The sequence below is a fragment of the Silene latifolia genome, chromosome 4, assembly GCF_048544455.1.
Source record: "Silene latifolia isolate original U9 population chromosome 4, ASM4854445v1, whole genome shotgun sequence".
Classification (NCBI taxonomy): domain Eukaryota; kingdom Viridiplantae; phylum Streptophyta; class Magnoliopsida; order Caryophyllales; family Caryophyllaceae; genus Silene; species Silene latifolia.
In genome coordinates this window covers 87,878,463-87,898,580 of record NC_133529.1, presented here as the reverse complement: position 1 = coordinate 87,898,580, position 20,118 = coordinate 87,878,463, and positions in this window count along the sequence as shown.

Here is a 20,118-nt window from a genome sequence, read left to right as displayed (position 1 = left end):
GATTTTATGATTAAAATGTCATTTTTGGACTACAATTAGCTAAACTACGAATTTTCCAGTGATTTTTGGATATGTTATCACATATATTATTTTGAGATAACCTGTAAATTTTCATAATTTTTGGAGTTTTTATTCTCGAAATATGGTTTTTTTCATGATTAAAATCGAATTTAAATGAAAAATAGGTTAATATGAGATAAATTTCGAATCTGGTCATAGAAGTTGTCACATGCAATGTTACAAGATGTGTGTAAAATAATAGGCTATATTGAATTCTTTATGCATGATTTATGGATTTTTGATGAAAAATAGCATAAATAGTGACTTAATTAGTAAATAATTGCTATAACATACTCCATGACTAAGGAAAAACATCACATGTTGCATTTTATTATCGTTTTCAGATCTAAAATTAAAAAGTTGATGAATATAATTTTTCTCATGTTTTTATGATTTTATTGTTAAATCCGATAAGCCGCAACATAGTTTTTCTGATAATTTTACGAAATTTTAACCTAAGTTTTTGAACATTATGAGTGTCATGGTATTTTTCCAGAATGTTCATAAGTTTAAATTTCAAAATTTGAATTTATTTGAATTTTTGTGATTTATTTGAAGTTTATAGCATTTTTATTATAATTTTAGGTCCATTAATGAATAATTTTAGAAATATGAGTTAATTATGGTCAAATAGTTAGTGAAGACTAATTTTGAGTCCTAAGAGGTTAGGGTAATTAACGTGTGCATAAATATGAATTTATGTAATTTTTGTGATTATAAAACGTTGAATCACTCCAATTTAGAGCCCTAGTATTTCTACTTTTAATCTGTAACTGCCCCAACCTCAATTGCACCTCATTCTTGACCCGTTGCAGAATGCAACCAGGCATACTAACATATCCATCTACCCTGCTGATGTTCCGTGCATTCCAGATGTTATACATTAGACTAGCTAATATTACCGCAATGATTTTCTTCCTGCAAGCACTATGTTCACGTAGCTGAACCCACCACTGAACCACTTCCAGTCGTGGAAGTTCAATCATACACCAACTGGCAACCAACACCTTACATCTGTGACTGAAAATACAGGAAAAGAAGAGATGATCATGGGACTCTTCCTGTAATCCACAAAGGAAACACCTATTACTCTGAATGATGTGCATCCTTAACAGCCTATCCTGAGTAGATAGTCTCTGATGAGCAATCAACCAACACAAAAAGTTTTGTTTAGGAATGATCCACTTATTTAGCACCCATGGATACCAGGTTACCTTGTCCAACTCTGGTTTCAGCACCTGATAACCTGCCTGACTGTTATAATGTTCTATATCCTCACTGAAAATGTAATCTTTAAGTAAATGCTTAACCTGGCATATTTTACGCCAAGCCCAGCTGCTGCCACTTCCAGGTTCATACTCATTCCAGCGTGTATTCTTTATGTAGATGGCATGCACCCATTTAACCCAGAGATGGTCAGTCTTTTTGGCCACCCACCATGCATACTTCCCTATTGCAGCAAGATTCCAAGCATGGAACTCTCTCAGTCCTAGACCCCCCTGATTTCTTGCTCTGCAAATTGTCTCCCAAGAAACCAACATTGGACTCTCCTTGTTATCATTACCATACCATAAGAAGGATCTGCAAATAGCCTCCAGTTTTCTAATAACAGTTTTGGGAAGGATAAATATCCTGGCCCAATAACTGTGTAAGGAATTAAGTACAACTTTGATCAAGACAAGCCGTCCAGCATAGGAAAGTTTCCTAGACCCCAGACTCCTTATCCTATCAACCATCTTATCCACCAAGACATTGCAATCCATAACTGACAGTCGTTTCTGGGAAACTGTAACCCCCAAATATTTGAAAGGAACAGTACCTCTTTTCATACCAGTTGCTCGTTCAATTTCAGTCACCAACTGTGCATCAATACCATTGTAATAGAAACTGGACTTGCTGCAATTCATGGACAAACCCGAGGAGTTTGAAAACAGCTTGAAAGCTTGTAGCATCAGCCCAACAGAGGCTCTATCCCCTTTACAAAAGAGGATGAGATCATCAGCAAAACAAAGATGGGACAAATTAATTCTGTTACAAAGTGGATGGAATTTAAACTTGCTATGTTTTTGAATAACCATGAGAATTCTACTGAGATATTCAAGACAAAGAGTGAATAGCAGGGGGGAGAGGGGATCCCCCTGTTTAAGTCCTCTCTTGCCTCTAAAATATCCAAAACTTTCTCCATTAATAGCCAGAGAGAAAGAAGGAGTAGTGAAGCACTGAACCAGGAGCTTGGTAAACTGATCAGGGAACCCAGTGGCTCTCAACATGTCCTAGGAGAACAACTCTTTCTCTTGTACAATCTAACCAAGTCCTGACATATCAGTATATTCCCTACAATATCCCTCCCCTTCACAAAAGCACTTTGAGAGGGATTGATAATATGAGGTAAGACCTTGCCCAATCTGTTGCAAATCACTTTAGACAGGCATTTATACATCGTGTTACAGCAAGCTATGGGTCTGAATTGCGTAACATTTTCAGGTATAGGAACCTTTGGGATAAGAGTAATGACAGTGGCATTGCATTGATTCAAAACTTTCCCAGCATGAAAAGCACTCTGAACAGCAGATATAACATCATTTCCAACAACATTCCAATTGTCCTTGAAGAACTGACTACTATACCCATCAGGGCCTGGGGCTTTGGTCCCTGGGATGCTAAACATAGCCTGCCTGACCTCTTCCCCAGTAACAGGAGTAGTTAGTAAAGAACAGTGTTCAGGAGTTAAACAGTTCCCAAACTTGACAATCCGCTTATTAATAGGCTTAACAGCTTTTGAGGAGCCTAACATAACCATATAATACTCTTCAAAAGCTCTCTGGATGGTCTCAGGGGTGGTACATAATTGATTGTTAATATCCCTCACCTGGTACACTCTATTTTTAGCCCGTCTATGCTTAATGCTAGCATGGAAGTAGGCCGTATTATCATCTCCATATTGCATCCAGTCTCCCTTAGCTTTTTGTTTCAAAAATAGATCTCTGGCCTTCAAAAGATCCTCTAACTCCCTAGCACAAACTCGTTCAGAGTTACAGTTATCCTCATTAAGTGGGTCATCAATCAGTAATTGTTGGAAATGGTGCAAGGACAACTCAGCTACATGAGTGAGGTTCTCAATGTCAGCAAAATTATCCCTGTTTAAAGTTCTAAGCCCAGCTTTCAAACCACTCAGCTTCTGGACTACTCTAAACATAGGAGTGCCTTGCACATGTGTTTGCCAAGCATTCCTAACAATATCACTGTAAGTAGGGGCCAGTGACCACATATTGTAATACTTGAACATTCTCCCTTTCTGTTGTCTTTCTGCCTCAAGGTAGATGAGCCCTGGGCAGTGGTCAAACATTCCCTCAGGTAGAAAGTGAACATAGCTATCTGAGAAAACATCCAGCCAGTCAGCATTGATGAAGACTCTATCCAATCTACTATAAACTCTAGAATGATGCTCATGCTTGTTGTTCCAGGTGAAGAAAGCACCCTGTGCACTAAGATCAGACAACTGACAGTCCTGAATACATTAGGCAGCAGTAAGTTGTATGCGTATGTATGTATGAAGTGACTAATGTGTAATGTATGGGAAACCATTGATTCTAATGAGAAGCTTACCTTTACCCAAAAAAAAAAAAAAAAAAAAAACGTTGAATCACGCAAATCCGTAAAAACCGTGTAATATACGATATTGGCTCCTTAAAGGCGATTTAGCATAAAATTGGGCATGTTCATACATATTATAATGCTGCATTTTATTTATGATTGTCATAATTTTACTTTATGTAATTTTTGAATTATGTAATTTTTACTTAGTATGGCCTTAGTTTTTTAATTGGTATTACCCGAAATGTATGGGAATATCGATTCGGTTGTAATTTATTGTGATCTCGTATCACCGTTTTGTAATTTAATAGATTTATTTTCATTTTAATTACAAATGTATAATAGGAAATTATGTAATTTGTTATGTAATTTATTTATTCCGAAGTTACTTGAAGACGGTGTCACTCAAGAAGACGATACATAAAGACGGTGTTACCTCGAGATGCGTGCCATAACCGAAGTCAAGGGACCAATGGAGTTGGTTTCCGAATATGTAATAGTTAATTAGATTTTCTATTTTAGGAAGGCCATACTAGGATTTAATTTTATGCTTTGCATTTTATTTATATGTCGCATGCATAGCTAAATCGCCATAACTAAAACATGCATCATCTTTTAATCGAGTTTATCGACCGTGTCAATTAGAATTATCGTAGTTCACCGCTTTAGTTCACTTAAAACGTGATAGATAATAAATTGACATGACCTCTCGCTAAAATAATCAATTGAGACATAGCCTTACCAAATTGTAGAAACCATGAAAACCTATTTCGCGAGGGAGTGCACTCGGCCCTACCGGGGTACAAAACTTGTTACGTAGGGGAAGTGGGTGATAAATGTCTATCCACCGAATTCATGTTGATAAGGGATGAATCGGCCCTACCGTGCCCAAGTTGATGTGGATTTGGATCATGGACACATTTATTCGAAATTTGGATTGAGCTCAACGGAAGTATTCGTGACCGTAGTCGCATGTGTTCCGGGCTATAGATAAACATTAGAGTAATTTTATCGACCAAGAGTTCTAAAAGTAGAATCGATTAAGCGTTAATCCACCGAGTTATATTGATAAGGGATGAATCGGCCCTACCGTGCCTAAGTTGATATGAATTTGGGTCTTGGAATCATTTATCTAGTTGGGTAGAGGTCACAAGAAAAATGCAATAAAACTTGTTTAAATTTAAATTAAAATTTTTACGAGTATTATTATTATTAAAACGACATATGTTTTATTCCTTCTATATTTTGTTTTGTAGACCGCTCTTATTTCTCATAACAAATGGCAAATCCAAACACCAACGCCATGCCTCTCACTAATACTTCATGGCTCCGATCCTTCATGGATCGTTGTAAACTTGAAAAGAATGGGTCAAATTTCTCCGATTGGGATGCCCAACTCAAATTAGCCGCCCAAGGTGACGACAAGCGTCGTTACCTTACCGAGGTCTCTCCACCCGAACCTAATACTAGGTCGACCGCCGCCACTAGGGAAGCATATGAGGCTTACCATAAGGAGTCCGCCACAATGAAAAACGTGTTGATCTTTGCGATGGAGGCGGATCTCCAAAGGAGAGCCTTTAAGATGGGCACCGCTAATGAGATTTACTCCAAGCTTGTGACAATGTTTTCACAAACTCCGCGGATCGTCCAATATGAGACGGCCGCGGCATTCTTTGATCTCGACTTCAAAGAGGGCCAAAAGGTTAGCCCTCATGTGCTCAAATTAATGGAGCTAGTCGAGACCTTGAAAATTCAAAAGGTTGAAATCCCCAAAGAACTCATTGTAGATAGGATTCTACACTCCTTATCCAAAGTCAAGGCATATGTTCAATTCCGGGTGAATTTTAACATGCAAGACAAGGACGTGTCTCTTGAAAAGTTGCACAAGTTACTTGTGCAAGCCGAAAGGGACATGGGGTTAAATGTGAACCCACCTAAGGATGTGCTTAACATTAGCACCAAAAGCAAGGGGAAGTTCAAGAAGAATGGGAAGAAGGGTAAGAAGCAAGCTCCCACTTTCACCAAAGCTAAGACTTATGAAGCTAGCACTTCCAAAATCAAGAAGGGTCCTCTTGATAAATGCCATTATTGTAATGGTGTTGGACATTGGAAAAGAAATTGTTCCAAATACCTTGGTGATATTAAGGCTGGAAAGATCACTCCAGTAGGTAAATGACTATCCTTTCTTTTATGTTTCTAATTCAACTATGGTATTGTGATACAAAGTTGTGATAATGTATCCCCTTTTTATTGTAAATAGGGCCTCCACCAAGCAAGGAGAAGGGAAAAGAAAAGCAAGCTTGAGAAACCATCGAGAAGCTAGGAATAACTTCCATGAAACTTCGCTTTTTATTGTCTTATTTTAATTATGTTTTGGATTTTAGAACCTTTTGATTTCCGTGTTCGACATAGAAATGTATTTTGGATAATTGGTTGTATTTTGGATAATGGTGGCTTGGTTTGCAACCCAAGTCACCCGTTTTATCATTTTATCCTTGTTCTAAAATTCGTCTATACATGCTTGCTCATAGAAACATATGATTATTCACTTAAAGTGATCTAATTAACAACTATAATGATGGGATTCATTATATGACCACAAGCTAAAGACTTGTGTATGATCATTTACAAAGTGAGATTGAGTTAATGAACTCTCTTAAAGGAAAGTTAATCACGAAGTACACTTACAAAATCTAAAACAATTAGTCAACCTATGAGATAGTCCTCCTTACACTTCAAAAATCATTATTTGTGTCTCATATGCTATCTCTGAATCTCTAGTGTATTTATTCTAAAGATAGAGTGGGAGAAAAATGAGGACACAACATCAAAAGAAATTTGTGTACTTGTGTAAATGAGATCTATGCAAGGGAGAATGATTTGAATTAAGGTATTTCTATTTATATAGTATGCCCAATAGATGAGATCTATGGTCTCAAATAGATCTACGTGACAAAAGAGACCAAGTGAAGTAATCAAAAGAATATTTTCTCAAGATAACTACACGAGGAGACCAAAAGAAAGTTTTGGAAGAAAAATGACTAATGTAAAGTCTTAACGAGAGTTTTGACTAGTTTATGATAAATTTTGACCAATAGTTTCAACCTTGATATTTACTTAAGAGCCTAAATGAATCAAAGTAACATCCTAGAAAATAAACAAGATTTATGACTAGAGGTTGCAAGGATTGATATACCGATATCCTTAATAGCTAAGTTAAGAATTAACCACGCAAATGTCATTACTTAACCTCATTATGAAAATGAAATGGTTAAACCTCCTTCCGAAAAGGGTATTTTGAAGGACATGTATTAGATATTATTTATATTTAAACAATGACATTGCTACGCATCATTATGATATGAATGAGTTAGAGATTAAAATCTCTTTCCATAAGGTTAAGATGAGACCACTTCAAAATAAGTATTTTGAAAGGATATGATGGGAACATATATGGTTTTATCTCAAATAACTTAAACAAAGCAATATATATTTCAATTCTTGAAATGTCTCAATTGAGGAGTCAATTGCGAATTATGTGGAATTAAGTGGGAGTTGGAAGTTATCATGTGTAGACATGGAATTTAGTGGGAGCAATCATCTTGTAAAATTTATAACTCATCACTCATTGAAGAATGACGAGCTAATACCTTCCTTCACAAAGGAGTATTTGAGTTTTCAATTCTGGATAAAAATAGACTATGATGAATCCAATCACATCATGAGATGTTGGATAAGTATAGAGACATACACATCGAATCAACAAGTAACGTAGGTTATTCATGTAAATGAAAATGGAAAGGCCATTAGCAGTCATGGTCGTTCCTTGAACCTAAGAATAGTTGATGACATGATTAAAGGTTACTAATGTTTCCGCCATTAGAATAATCATGCACATGTCCAAAATATATCATATGCATAAGAGCATGATGGATCGTTGGCAAGCCATACATGAAACGTCATGAATTCTCGAGGAGAATTTGATGAGCGATTTCAGTGTTTGACAAGAAGACTCTGTTGTGTGTCAAGAGGTTGCACATATTGCAGTTCGAACACATGTAAGGATTTATGAAAATCCTAAGCTCTTAAGCCAAAAGGAGAAATAAGAAGTTTGGAAAGATACTTAGTTGAATAAGAAATTACTCAAAACTAATCTTTCCTAATATGCTAGGACTTGTGAGAAGTGCTAGGCTAATCATCTTGACAATTGTTGCAAGATTCTACAAAGCATATACCTAGTGCATTGTGTGTGGGTAGAGTACTTGATCAGTACAAGTTATATCATTCACCACAAATTCATTTGTTATGTGATAATCAACAAGGAAGTTCTTTCAAGATAAAGAACCAAAACCGAGGTTGTGAACCTAGATGTGTACTTGGTAAGGTTCATGCTATGATAGATAACATGAACGTAAAGGAAATGCGATTATAAGAAGTTTGAACTCATGGACACATGGTATGTTAAACTTCTATTGCAATCAAACAAGTGTTTACACACTTACGATATGCATCACAAGGTTGTAATATGGTATTGACTACCGGAATGTGATGTCGACATTTGTCGTTTGAGTTATCATTAACTCACCTTATACTTTGTTACATCCAAACGGGTTGTAGAGACAATTGAACCCCGTTAAAGTGAACACGGATTAGCATTGTATTTGCCCATAGTTACTTACATGAGGTGACGTCTCGAAGTGACTAGAGTGTGATGCGATTGATGGCAAGTTCAAGTGCCATGGAGTCATATGAGAATGACTAGTCGATCACATAGGCAGACTGTTAGGAACATTTTGTCGGGCCTTATGACCGCTTATAGAGTTCTGGCAAATTTATATAGCCTGGTCGTGGCGAGAGCTACTATAGTATTCTTGTGAGTCGATTCTTTTGACTAAAGACTATTCGCCTAAGATGGCACAGTTTCAGATTAACTTTGATTTGTGTTACTACGACCTTCGTAAATGGGGTCAAATGGGCATATTTTGGGTTATGATGGCTGTGGCTAGTCGAAGGGAATGAGTGCAATAGGAATTGTCCACCCCTAGTCAGGGTTATAACAATATCTCAGGGCCACTCGAGGAGTAATGAACTGGAAATGCGTGGCCACGCTCGGAATGTATCCATGGTGGATAAATCCGGTCAATCAGTTGTTCTCCAGATCGAGGAAACCACTCTCGATATGATCACTTGCAAGTACGACCTGAAAGACACCTTGCATTGAGTGGGAGATAGTAATAGGACAAGAGAATTGGTGACGCACACTTGTGGAGGACAAGTGGGAGATTGTTGGAATATGTGTCCTCCGACAATAATGCGATCACAACTGTTGATCATAATGATCACATGTTTAAGTCTCATTTTAAAGACCTCCTAGTGCATGCATTGGTCCCTTCTCTTCCCCCCCTTACCCAGTTTTTCATGGAGCAAGGCCAAGGGTTTTTGCTCTATATTTTATCTTATACACTACATTAAAACATTAGTGTATCATTCATTCATTATTCATCTAAAATTAGAGTTTTAGAAAGATAAAAATTCTTCCTTCTCTTCCTTCTCTCTAAACCGAAATAATAGAGAGTCCAATAATATTTTTGGGTCAATTTTAATACAAAATTAGTATTATTCTAGTAATAATAATATTAATTTTATTAAGTTGTTATCTTGGGTATAATACTTTTGGGAGGGATTCTCTTCTTGAATCCTTGTTCATCCACTAAGGAAAGCTCAAGAACAAGAGAGTAGGAGAACTCTCTTGTGCCCATATAAACCGAAATATCAATGTGAGATGATGATTTCTTCTTTATTTATTTTGTAGTTTGCATGCATAAGATCACCTTTTAATTTTATGACTAAATTAAAATTATAACGTATATGAATATGTTGAGTATAGAGATATAGATTTTTAACAGTTCATGCCAACCACCATCTCTTCAACAGGAAAACGAGGTAAGCGGGAAAAGAACATCATCAAAGAAGATGCAGCTGCAAGTCCTGCTAAAGAAAATGATGTTAAGAAAGATGTAGACAAGGCCAGCAAAACAACTACTCCTGTTGCATCACCTAAGAAGAAAGAGACGACGCAGAAAACTACACCATCAGTACTACGCTACATCCCGAAGTCTCGCTGCAAAGATGGGGAGAGTCTTTTTGCAGAGTGTCTAACACCAAAGACAGAGCCTAAGGATAAAAAGTCAAGTCAGATGGTCAAGCAGGAATGGGTGGCCAAAGTCGTTACACCTCTACCAAGTTCATCTCAAACGAAGATTGTGAGACCTCCTCCAACTGGTTTCGCCTGTTCATCCAGTTAATCATCAAGTGAGGAAAACAAGGGGATATTTGATTCCAATGCTTACAAGCTACTGGCGAAGGCTGGATATGACTTTACAAATCCGACTCCTCTCGGCAAAGTTATAGAAGTCGAGCCGTACGGTCTTAACAAAGCGCAACATGAAGTGTTCAAGCAAGATGGGAGCTTTATGGTGACCAGGGCCGGGCTCGGATATGAGTCCCCTGCGCCTGTGAAGATTGGTGCTCGTAGAAAAGGGGCTACTGCGTCTTCTCAGCACATCACAGTATAAGAGGTCGAAGAAAATGAAGAAGGAGAGGAAAAGATGCATCCATCTTCAGTCTTCGATCGAAAAGTCCACCTGCAGAGAAGTGTCGTCCTTCTATATTTACAAGGCTGGAGAGACCAAGTGCTTCAACCAAACACATTTCTGTCTTTGCTAGGCTTGGCAATCAAGGAGAAAGTAAAGTCAAAGTATCAACACCTTTTTTGCGCACAAACAAGAAGGGCGCAATACATGAACGCTTGGGCGGTCCATCAAAAATAGTCTTTAGTCGACTAGGAGCTCCCAAGAAGAATAGTGGTGAGGGTCATCCTCTCTCAGCTTCTACAACACAAAATGAAGAAGAAGTAAGAGTAAGCGATGACTTGAGAAGCGCGATACCATCTCGTATGAAGTGTATGCAAGTAGTGGATATCATTCAGCATGAGCCACTCAAAGCAAGGAGGCGCGTACGAGTCCTCACTGGTCATCCACAAAATGTTGAAAAGCCTATGCCTTCATCTTCACACTCCTATGATGCGAAGAAACCAAAAGACTTAGACGGTGCATCGTCGTCGTATCACATCACAGTAGAAGAGATACTTGACGAGAACAAGGAAGTTGAGGCCGATAAGGCCCCTGAAACATTTGAAGACGGAGGGCAATCTACTGTAGATGAACTCAAGGAACTCAACTTGGGAACTAATGAAGATCCTCGACCCATTTATGTCAGTGCTCTGCTGACTAAGGAAGAAGAAGAGGAGTACTACAAGTTGTTGGTCGAGTACAAAGACGTGTTCGCTTGGAGCTATAAAGAGATGCCTGGACTCAGCCCAAAAATTGCAGTTCATCGTCTAGCAATCAAGAAGGGCATCAATCCCAAAAAGCAGCCTCAACGTCGTTTTAGGCCTGAGCTTGTACCTGAATTAGAAAAGGAAGTCAACAAGCTCATAGAAGCAGGTTTCATTCATGAAGGCAAATATTATACCTGGATAGCAAAAATTGTCCCAGTCAGAAAGAAGAATGGACAATGGCGCATATGTGTCGACTTCAGAGACCTTAATGATGCATGCCCGAAGGATGACTTCCCTTTGCCAGTCACAGAGTTGATGATCGATGCAACCACTGGTCACGAAGCACTCTCCTTCATGGATTGTACTTCTGGGTATAATCAAATACATATGGCACCAAGATCAAGAAGCAACAGGTTTTCGAACCCCAAAAGGGATCTTCTGTTACACGGTCATGCCATTTGGATTGAAGAATGCTGGCGCTACGTACCAACGCGCAATGCAAAAAATCTTCGATGACATGCTGCATAAAACAATAGAATGTTACGTTGATGACATGGTTGTCAAATCAAAGAAAAGAGAAGACCATATCAAAGACCTTCGAACCGTGTTTGAGATACTTAGAAAATGTCAACTCAAGATGAATCCACTCAAGTGTGCGTTTGGTGTCACATCTGGGAAGTTCTTAGGGTTTGTGGTCAGACACAGAGGCATTGAAATTGACCAAACAAAAATCAAAGCCATCAACGAAATGCCAGAACCAAAGACGCTGAAAGAGCTGCGCGGATTGCAAGGACGTTTGACATACATTCGAAGATTCATATTTAACGTAGCAGGACGTTGCCAACCATTCATCCATCTCATGAAAAAGGATGCTCCATTTCAATAGGATAAAAAATGCAAAAATGCTTTTGATAACATCAAGAAGTACTTGGCCAGTGCACCAGTGCTGGGGGCACCAATTCCAGGAAAGCCACTTATCCTCTACATCGCAGCACAAGAACGCTCACTGGGGGCAATGTGTGCTCAAGAAATTGAAGACCGCAAGGAGAGAGCACTCTACTACTTGAGTCGTACCTTGGTGGGAGCTGAATTAAATTATTCTCCCATAGAGAAGATATGTCTTGCATTGGTGTTTGCCATCCAAAAGTTGAGGCATTACATGCAGGCACATACTATACATGTGGTCTCGAAGGCTGACCCAATCAAGTATATACTCTCAAGACCAGTGTTATCTGGAAGACTTGCGAAATGGGCAGTGTTAGTTAAGCAGTACGACTTGGTGTTCGTGTCTCAAAAGGCTGTGAAAGGTCAAGCTATTGCCGACTTCTTTGCTGATCACCCAGTACCAGCAGAGTGGGAAATTTTAGATGACCTTCCAGGAGAAGAAATCTTCTACGTGGACGTTCTACCTCCATGGCAGATGTACTTTGATGGTGCTGCAAGGCAAGATGGAGCTGGAGCTGGAGTTGTATTCGTATCTCCACAAAATCATCTCATGCCATATGCCTTTACACTCACTCAGTTGTGCACAAATAATATGGCAGAATACCAAGCTCTCATACTCGGCCTTCAAATAGCGATCAAAATAGGTGTCAGGGATATGGACATATATGGAGACTCAAAGCTGGTGGTTAACCAAGTCCTTTGTGAATATGAAGTGAAAAAGAAAGACTTGATTCCCTACCATCAACGGGCATTACAACTGCTGAATCAACTTGACGACATCCACGTTGGTCATGTACCAAGGAGTGCCAATAAGTTGGCTGATGCGCTTGCTAATCTTGCAGCCACTTTGGCACTGGGGGCAGAAGAGTCTATGAAAGTCCCAGTCTGCAACCGTTGGGCAGTATCTTTGCTTGAAGGGGAAGAAAACGTAGATGCAACTAACATGATCTGTGTCTATACAACTGATGAGGATGACTGGCGCCAACCTATCATTGATTTCTTGGACCACCAAAAACTACCTGATGATCCTAGACACAAGGTAGAGATACGCCGACGTGCCCCAAAGTTCATTCACTATAAAGGGACACTCTACAGACGTTCTTTCTCAGGCCAATGGTTGAGGTGTCTAAGCAAGGACGAAGCTGCTGAAGCAATGCATGAAGCTCATTCTGGCATTTGTGGCGCTCACCAATCTGGGCCTAAACTTCATGATCGTGTATAAAGAATGGGGTATTACTGGCCGAACATGGTGCAAGATTGTATGGACTTCGCAAAAAAGTGTGATCCTTGTCAGTTCTACGCAAACTTCATACACCAACCGCCAGAACCGTTGCACCCTACTGTTTCTTCATGGCCCTTTGAAGCTTGGGGACTTGATGTTGTGGGACCCTTTACTCCAAAGGCCTCAAATGGACACGAGTATATTCTCGCCGCCACTGACTACTTTTCGAAATGGGCAGAAGCCATCACACTACAAGAAGTGAAGAAAGAAAATGTTGTGGACTTCATTTGAACTCAGATCATCTTTAGATATGGTGTACCTCAGCGTATCACAACTGACAATGGGAAACAATTCTTCAACCATCTGATGACAAGTCTGGGAGAAAAATTCAAGTTCAAACAATACAAGTCATCCATGTACAATGCTTCTGCAAATGGTTTGGCTGAAGCCTTCAATAAACCCTTTGCAACGTGTTGAGAAAAGTAGTAGCAAAGTCAATGTAACACCCCCATACTCCGAGTGCCTTACCAGGACCACTCAGGTATGGAGACATCACCATCTCGGTTGCCCGAGGTATGATAATCAAACAACAGCGATAAAGAAACAACATTTATTATTAATCGTTTAATGAATGAATACAATCCTTGAAACCCAAACTGATAGTAAAATACATTATTCCAAACTGTCTACCCCAACTGAAATGTAAATAAAGCTAAACTACAGCGGAAGACTCTATTGTCACGTCGTGGCCATCCCAGCTATCCCGTATCATCTCTATACCTGCTCAATATCTGCTCACCATCCCCGAATGGATCACCGCAGGTTTTACAAAACAACACCGGGTCAGTACTAATCACACAATCAAAATAGATAACAACAATAAGACAAATAGACAATGAAACTCACACACACACACAACCACATCCAATCAACCGTCTCGATCACTGATCGTCCACTTGGACCCGACCACCGATGGGGGACCGCAGCCGTTCCCACCTAAGCCCCGCTCATCGTACGAGCGATAACCCCGTCCATTAATGTGCACATCCCCTTTCGTGGCGGGTTCCACTAAGGGCGAAACTAGGGCGTGAGATCACTCCCGCAAGTGACCCCACTCAGCCGAGAACGCATCTCGAGAACCATCAACAACACAACCACAATCACAAACACAATTACAATCAACAAATCAATTAACTAATTACAAAGACATCACCAATATCCCATTATGGGACTAATACTTTAGTAGAAATCCTACCGAAAGCACACAAGCGAGACGGTATCTACAATTGTCTCAAAACGCCTCCTCTATGAACTCTCCTCCTAACATAAACATACGAATACTACTATTCAATCACTTATTCACAAAAACCCCCAATTACTAAAATTAGGGTTTCACTAATCTTATCAAAACGTTATAAAAATTATGCTAGAAGCTTACCCTCGACGCAACGAATCCAACGACACAAACTACGATGCAATCCGACCGTCGATCTCCGGAATTGTTAAGGACGCGATTAGGAAGATGACCGATTTGCTTTCTCTCTTAAACAGGTTTTAGGTTTTGGTAAAAGTGATTTAGAATAAAGACGAATTGGTTTAAATACCTTAATCGCGTAATTAACAAAACCCGAGAAAACTCCCCGTAAAACCGGACACTCGATCGAGTACCCAAGGTACTCGATCGAGTACCCTACTCGATCGAGTGCCCCGACTACTCGATCGAGTACCCATCAGTCGAAACTATTCTATTCTCGACACACCCCTTACTCGACGGAGTAAGGGCCACTCGATAGAGTACCCCAAGACCATAAATACGGAGTATTACAGTCTTCCCTCCTTAAAAGGAACTTCGTCCCCAAAGTTCAAACCACTACCAAACAAAGGTACTCCCATAAGCTTCCCGACTCGAAGGTCAAAAATAAACACAACGTAAAACATGCTACTAACCCACTTATCCCGACAAACATACCGACACAACATAAACAAAAGGGTGTAAAACTCTTAAAAACTCTCGCGATCATCTCCTACCCCCTAAAAGAAACAAGGTTACGTCCTCGTAACCATACATACCTGATCAAAAAGGAAAGGGTAACGCTCTTTCATGATATCCTCCGCCTCCCATGTAGCTTCCTCAGTCTCGTGGTTAGACCAAAGGATCTTAAGCAAAACTGTCTCACCACTCCTGGTCTTTCTAACTTTTCGGTCTAGGATCTGCTTAGGCACCTCAAGGTACGATAAAGACTCATCCACTCTAAGCTTTCGCCTCCAACACATGCGACGGGTCACTCACATACTTCCGCAGCTGCGATACATGAAACACATTATGCACTCTCTCCAAAGCAGCCGGTAAAGCCAAACGATAAGCCACTTCCCCAACTCGCTCTAAGATCTCATAAGGCCCTATAAACTTCTGACTTAGCTTGCCTTTCTTCCCAAATCTCATAACTCCGCGCATAGGAGACACTTTCAGAAGAACTTTGTCCCCAACTTGAAACTCTATGTCCCGACGATGTAGATCTCGCATAACTCTTACATCGATCCTGAGCTGCTCTCATCCGTTCCCTGATCATCTTAATCTGTTCCACCATCTCATGTACCATCTCTGGTCCTAAAACCACTGCCTCGGCACTATCGTCCCAACAGATCGGACTCCTACATCTCCTCCCGTACAAAGCCTCAAACGGTGCCATACCAATACTAGTATGATAGCTGTTATTGTAAGAGAACTCTATCAAGTCCAACCTCTGCTCCCAGCTACCACCAAAATCCATCACACAAGCTCGCAACATATCCTCAAGAGTCTTGATTGTTCTCTCGTCTCTGCCCGTCTGCGCAGGATGAAATCTTTGTACTCATCTTCAAAGCTGTTCCCAACGATTCCTGCAACTCCTTCCAAAACCTTGATATAAACCTCGCATCTCTGTCAGACACTATGTCCTTAGGGACTCCATGTAACTTAAGCACGTTCTTTCGATAGGCCATAGCCAATTGTGCCTTAGTCCATGTATCTTTCATTGGAACAAAGTGAGCTGACTTGGTCAGACGATCCACTATCACCCAAATCATATTGTTACCTTGTTGACTCTTCGGCAAACCCACAATGAAATCCATGGAAATGGATTCCCACTTCCACTCCGGCACCTCCAAAGACCGAACCTTACCTTGTGGTCTTCTCTGTTCCCCTTTAACTCTCGGCATGTCAAACAACGGGACACAAACTCAAATTTGTCTCTTTCTTCATTCCAGGCCACCAAAACGTTTTCTTCAGATCTTTGTAAAGCTTGTCTCCACCTGGATGAACTGAATATGGTGTGCAATGCGCTTCTGTCATGATTGTCTTTTTCAACTCCTCATCATTAGGAACACACCACCTACCATCAAACCTCAAGCTACCATCTGTATGAATGGAAAACCAGGACACTTTGTCCCTTTCTCTACTCCGCTCTCCACTCCACTATCTTAGGATCCAAAGCCCCTTATCCCGAATGTCATCATAAAACTCAAGCTGTACTGTCATATCACTCATGGTATCTCCTTTCTGCATCATATGAATCCCAAAGCTCGCTACCTCCTCTCTCAACCTCATCAAGGATAGAGCTGTACACAAGGAATGTACACTCTTCCTACTCAAAGCATCAGCAACAACATTGGCCTTCCCTTCATGGTAGATGATTTCCATGTCGTAGTCGCCAATCAGCTCCATCCACCTCCTCTGTCTCATGTTCAACTCCTTCTGCGTGTAGATGTACTTGAGACTCTTGTGATCCGAAAATACCTTAAAGATTGCTCCATAAAGGTAGTGCCTCCAAATCTTGAGAGCAAACACCACTGCCCCCAACTCCAGGTCATGAGTAGGGTAGTTCTCCTCATAAGGCTTCAACTGCCTAGAAGCATAGGCAATTACTTTACCATTCTGCATCAACACACATCCCAACCCATTCTTCGAAGCATCGGTATAAACCTCAAAATTCTCGCTCCCTTCAGGCAATGCCAAGACAGGAGCTGTGGTTAAACGCTCCTTTAAGGTTTGGAACGCCTTCTCACAACTCTCATCCCAACGAAACCTGTTCTCTTTCCTCATCAATGCTGTCATCGGTCTAGCTATCTTGGAGAAATCCTTCACAAACCGCCTGTAGTACCCAGCTAAACCCAAGAAACTCCTTACCTCAGCGACATTCTTCGGTGCTTCCCACTTTGTCACTGCCTCAATCTTCGCCGGATCCACAGCTACCCCATCTTTAGAGATTACATGCCCCAGAAAAGCAACTTTCTCCAACCAAAACTCACACTTGGACAACTTAGCATACAGCTCATGATCTCTCAACGTCTGCAACACGATCCTCAGATGCTCCTCATGCTCCTCCTTAGTCTTTGAGTAGACTAAGATATCATCGATAAACACCACCACGAACTGGTCCAAGTACTGTCTAAAGATCCTATTCATCAAATCCATAAACACTGCCGGCGCATTGGACAACCCAAATGGCATCACCACATACTCATAATGGCCATACCTCGACGTGAAAGCTGTCTTCGGTATGTCCACATCTCTAATCTTCACCTGATGGTATCCCGATCTCAAATCGATCTTAGAAAAGACCGTTGCACCACTCAACTGATCAAACAGGTCATCTATCCTTGGCAAAGGATACTTGTTCTTTATCGTCACACGGTTCAGCTCCCGGTAATCTATGCATAACCTCAAAGTTCCATCCTTCTTCTTCACGAAAAGAACTGGTGCTCCCCACGGCGATACACTTGGTCTAATGTATCCCTTCTCTATCAACTCATCCAACTGCCTTCTGAGCTCCTCCATCTCCTTAGGACCCATACGGTACGGTGCCTTAGAGATTGGCCCCGTCCCTGGCTTCAACTCAACGGTGAAATCTATCTCCCTCTGCGGTGGCAACCGGAATCTCCTGCGGAAAGACATCTGCATACTCTCCCACCACCGGTATCTCCTCAACTCAGGGCTCTCTATCCGATCATCTCTCACATGGCACGAGAATCGGAGGACATCCTTCCTCGGATACGACTTCAAAGCGACAGCTGCAATCAACTTAACTTTGGGTTTGACTAGAAACCCACGGTAAGACACACTAACTCCCTTAGGACCTCGTAGGGACACTTTCTTTTGATGACAGTCTATCTTAGCCTTATACTTTCCTAGCCAATCCATCCCAACTATCATCTCAAAACCATTAAAAGGAAACTCTAGCAAGTCTACAGGGAAGTCGACTTGCCCAACTATCAAAGACACATCTCTGAACAACCTCCCACACGTTACAGACTCACCTGAAGGTATGAAAACTTGCTCCCTAACAGACTCATATACCCTCAAACCCAACTGCTTTACATGACTCGAAGACACAAACGACTGAGAAGCCCCCGAATCAAACAAAACAAACGTAGGAACGCCATTAACAAGAAATGTACCGGTGATAACGTGCTCGTCCTCCTCCTGTTTGCTTTCTTGTCCATCATGAACAGCTTGCCACTTGACTTCTGCCCACCTCCCTGGACAGTACTGGCTGATGCGGTCGGCTTAGCACCCGACCCTTGATTGTTGTTGTTGTTCATCGGCGTCTTCTGATAAGAATTACCGCCGTTGCGGTTGCCTCCACTCTGGTAGCTCTGACCTCCACGGTTTGGCCATGATCCCGCCGGTCTTTGCTCGCGAAGCTCTGCGCGAGTCTCTGAAAGATCTGGTGCACTTGTGCACTCATGCCTCTTGTGGCCCACGCCACCACACCCAAAGCAGTCACTCCCACCGTTGCTCACACTCCCACGACCTCTCCCAAAGGATGCTCCAGCACTAAACCCGGACCCAGAAGAAAATCCCTTAGATTGATTGTGGTTGCCTTTCTTGAAATTAGATTGGCCACCACCCTCGCTCTCAGACTTCCTCTTTTCTCCACCTAACCTCTCCTTAGCCATCTCCACTAGCCTCTCAGCTCTCCCAGCCCTCTCATATGCTTCCTTCACATCAGTAAGGACTCCCACGGGTAACTTATCCATAATTGTCGTGGTTAGCCCTCTCTCAAACCTCAAAGCAAGATTCTCCTCACTCAAACCCATGTCCTCAGCATATCTGGATTTCTCATTGAACCGCTGTAGTACTCGACCACGGACATCTCAGCCGTCATCTTAAACTTGTCGAATTCCTCCCTCAACTTACTCCTCACATGCTCTGGCACGAACTCCTTCCTCACGGCCCTACGAAACTCCTCCCAAGGTATAGCAGGTAACCCCTGGTTGGTATATAACTCCTTGGCACTCACTTTCACCGAGTCCCACCACTTGCCTGCCTCCCTCGGATAAAATGCAGCTTGATCCACCCTCATCTCATCGGGACGGCGAACTAAGTCTAGTATGTTCTCCATCTCCCTCGACCAACTATCAAGGTGGTTAGGCTCCTCAACCCCCTTGTACTCCTTCGGGTTAAACCTCGCGATATAGAGGCCGACTTTAGCATGGTCAACCTCCTTCTCCTTACTCTTATCCTTGTCTTCATTCACTCTCTTCAGGGTCTCCGTAAGGGCGTCTTGGTGTTCCAACATCTTAACGATGTCATCCGTAGTCATAAGCTCGGCTCTCGCGTACAAGGCATTTCTCTTGGGCGGCATCTTGAAGCTATAGAAGAAAGGGATAAACATAAACACGCGTACTAAACTTCAAAACACGAACACGCGTTGCCCGGACCTACTCGATCGAGTATCCAAACCCACTCGATCGAGTAACGGGCTACTCGATCGAGTGCCACTATGTACTCGATCGAGTACCTAAACTCCGAACTAAACAGGACCTTCGATCTCTAACCCACTCGATCGAGTATCTAGGCTACTCGATCGAGTGATTTCTCGATCGAGTACCCTAGTTACTCGATCGAGTGCTAAAACTCGTTTACGGACTCAAAATCGCCAAAAACCTACCCGATCGAGTTAGTCTCACTCGATCA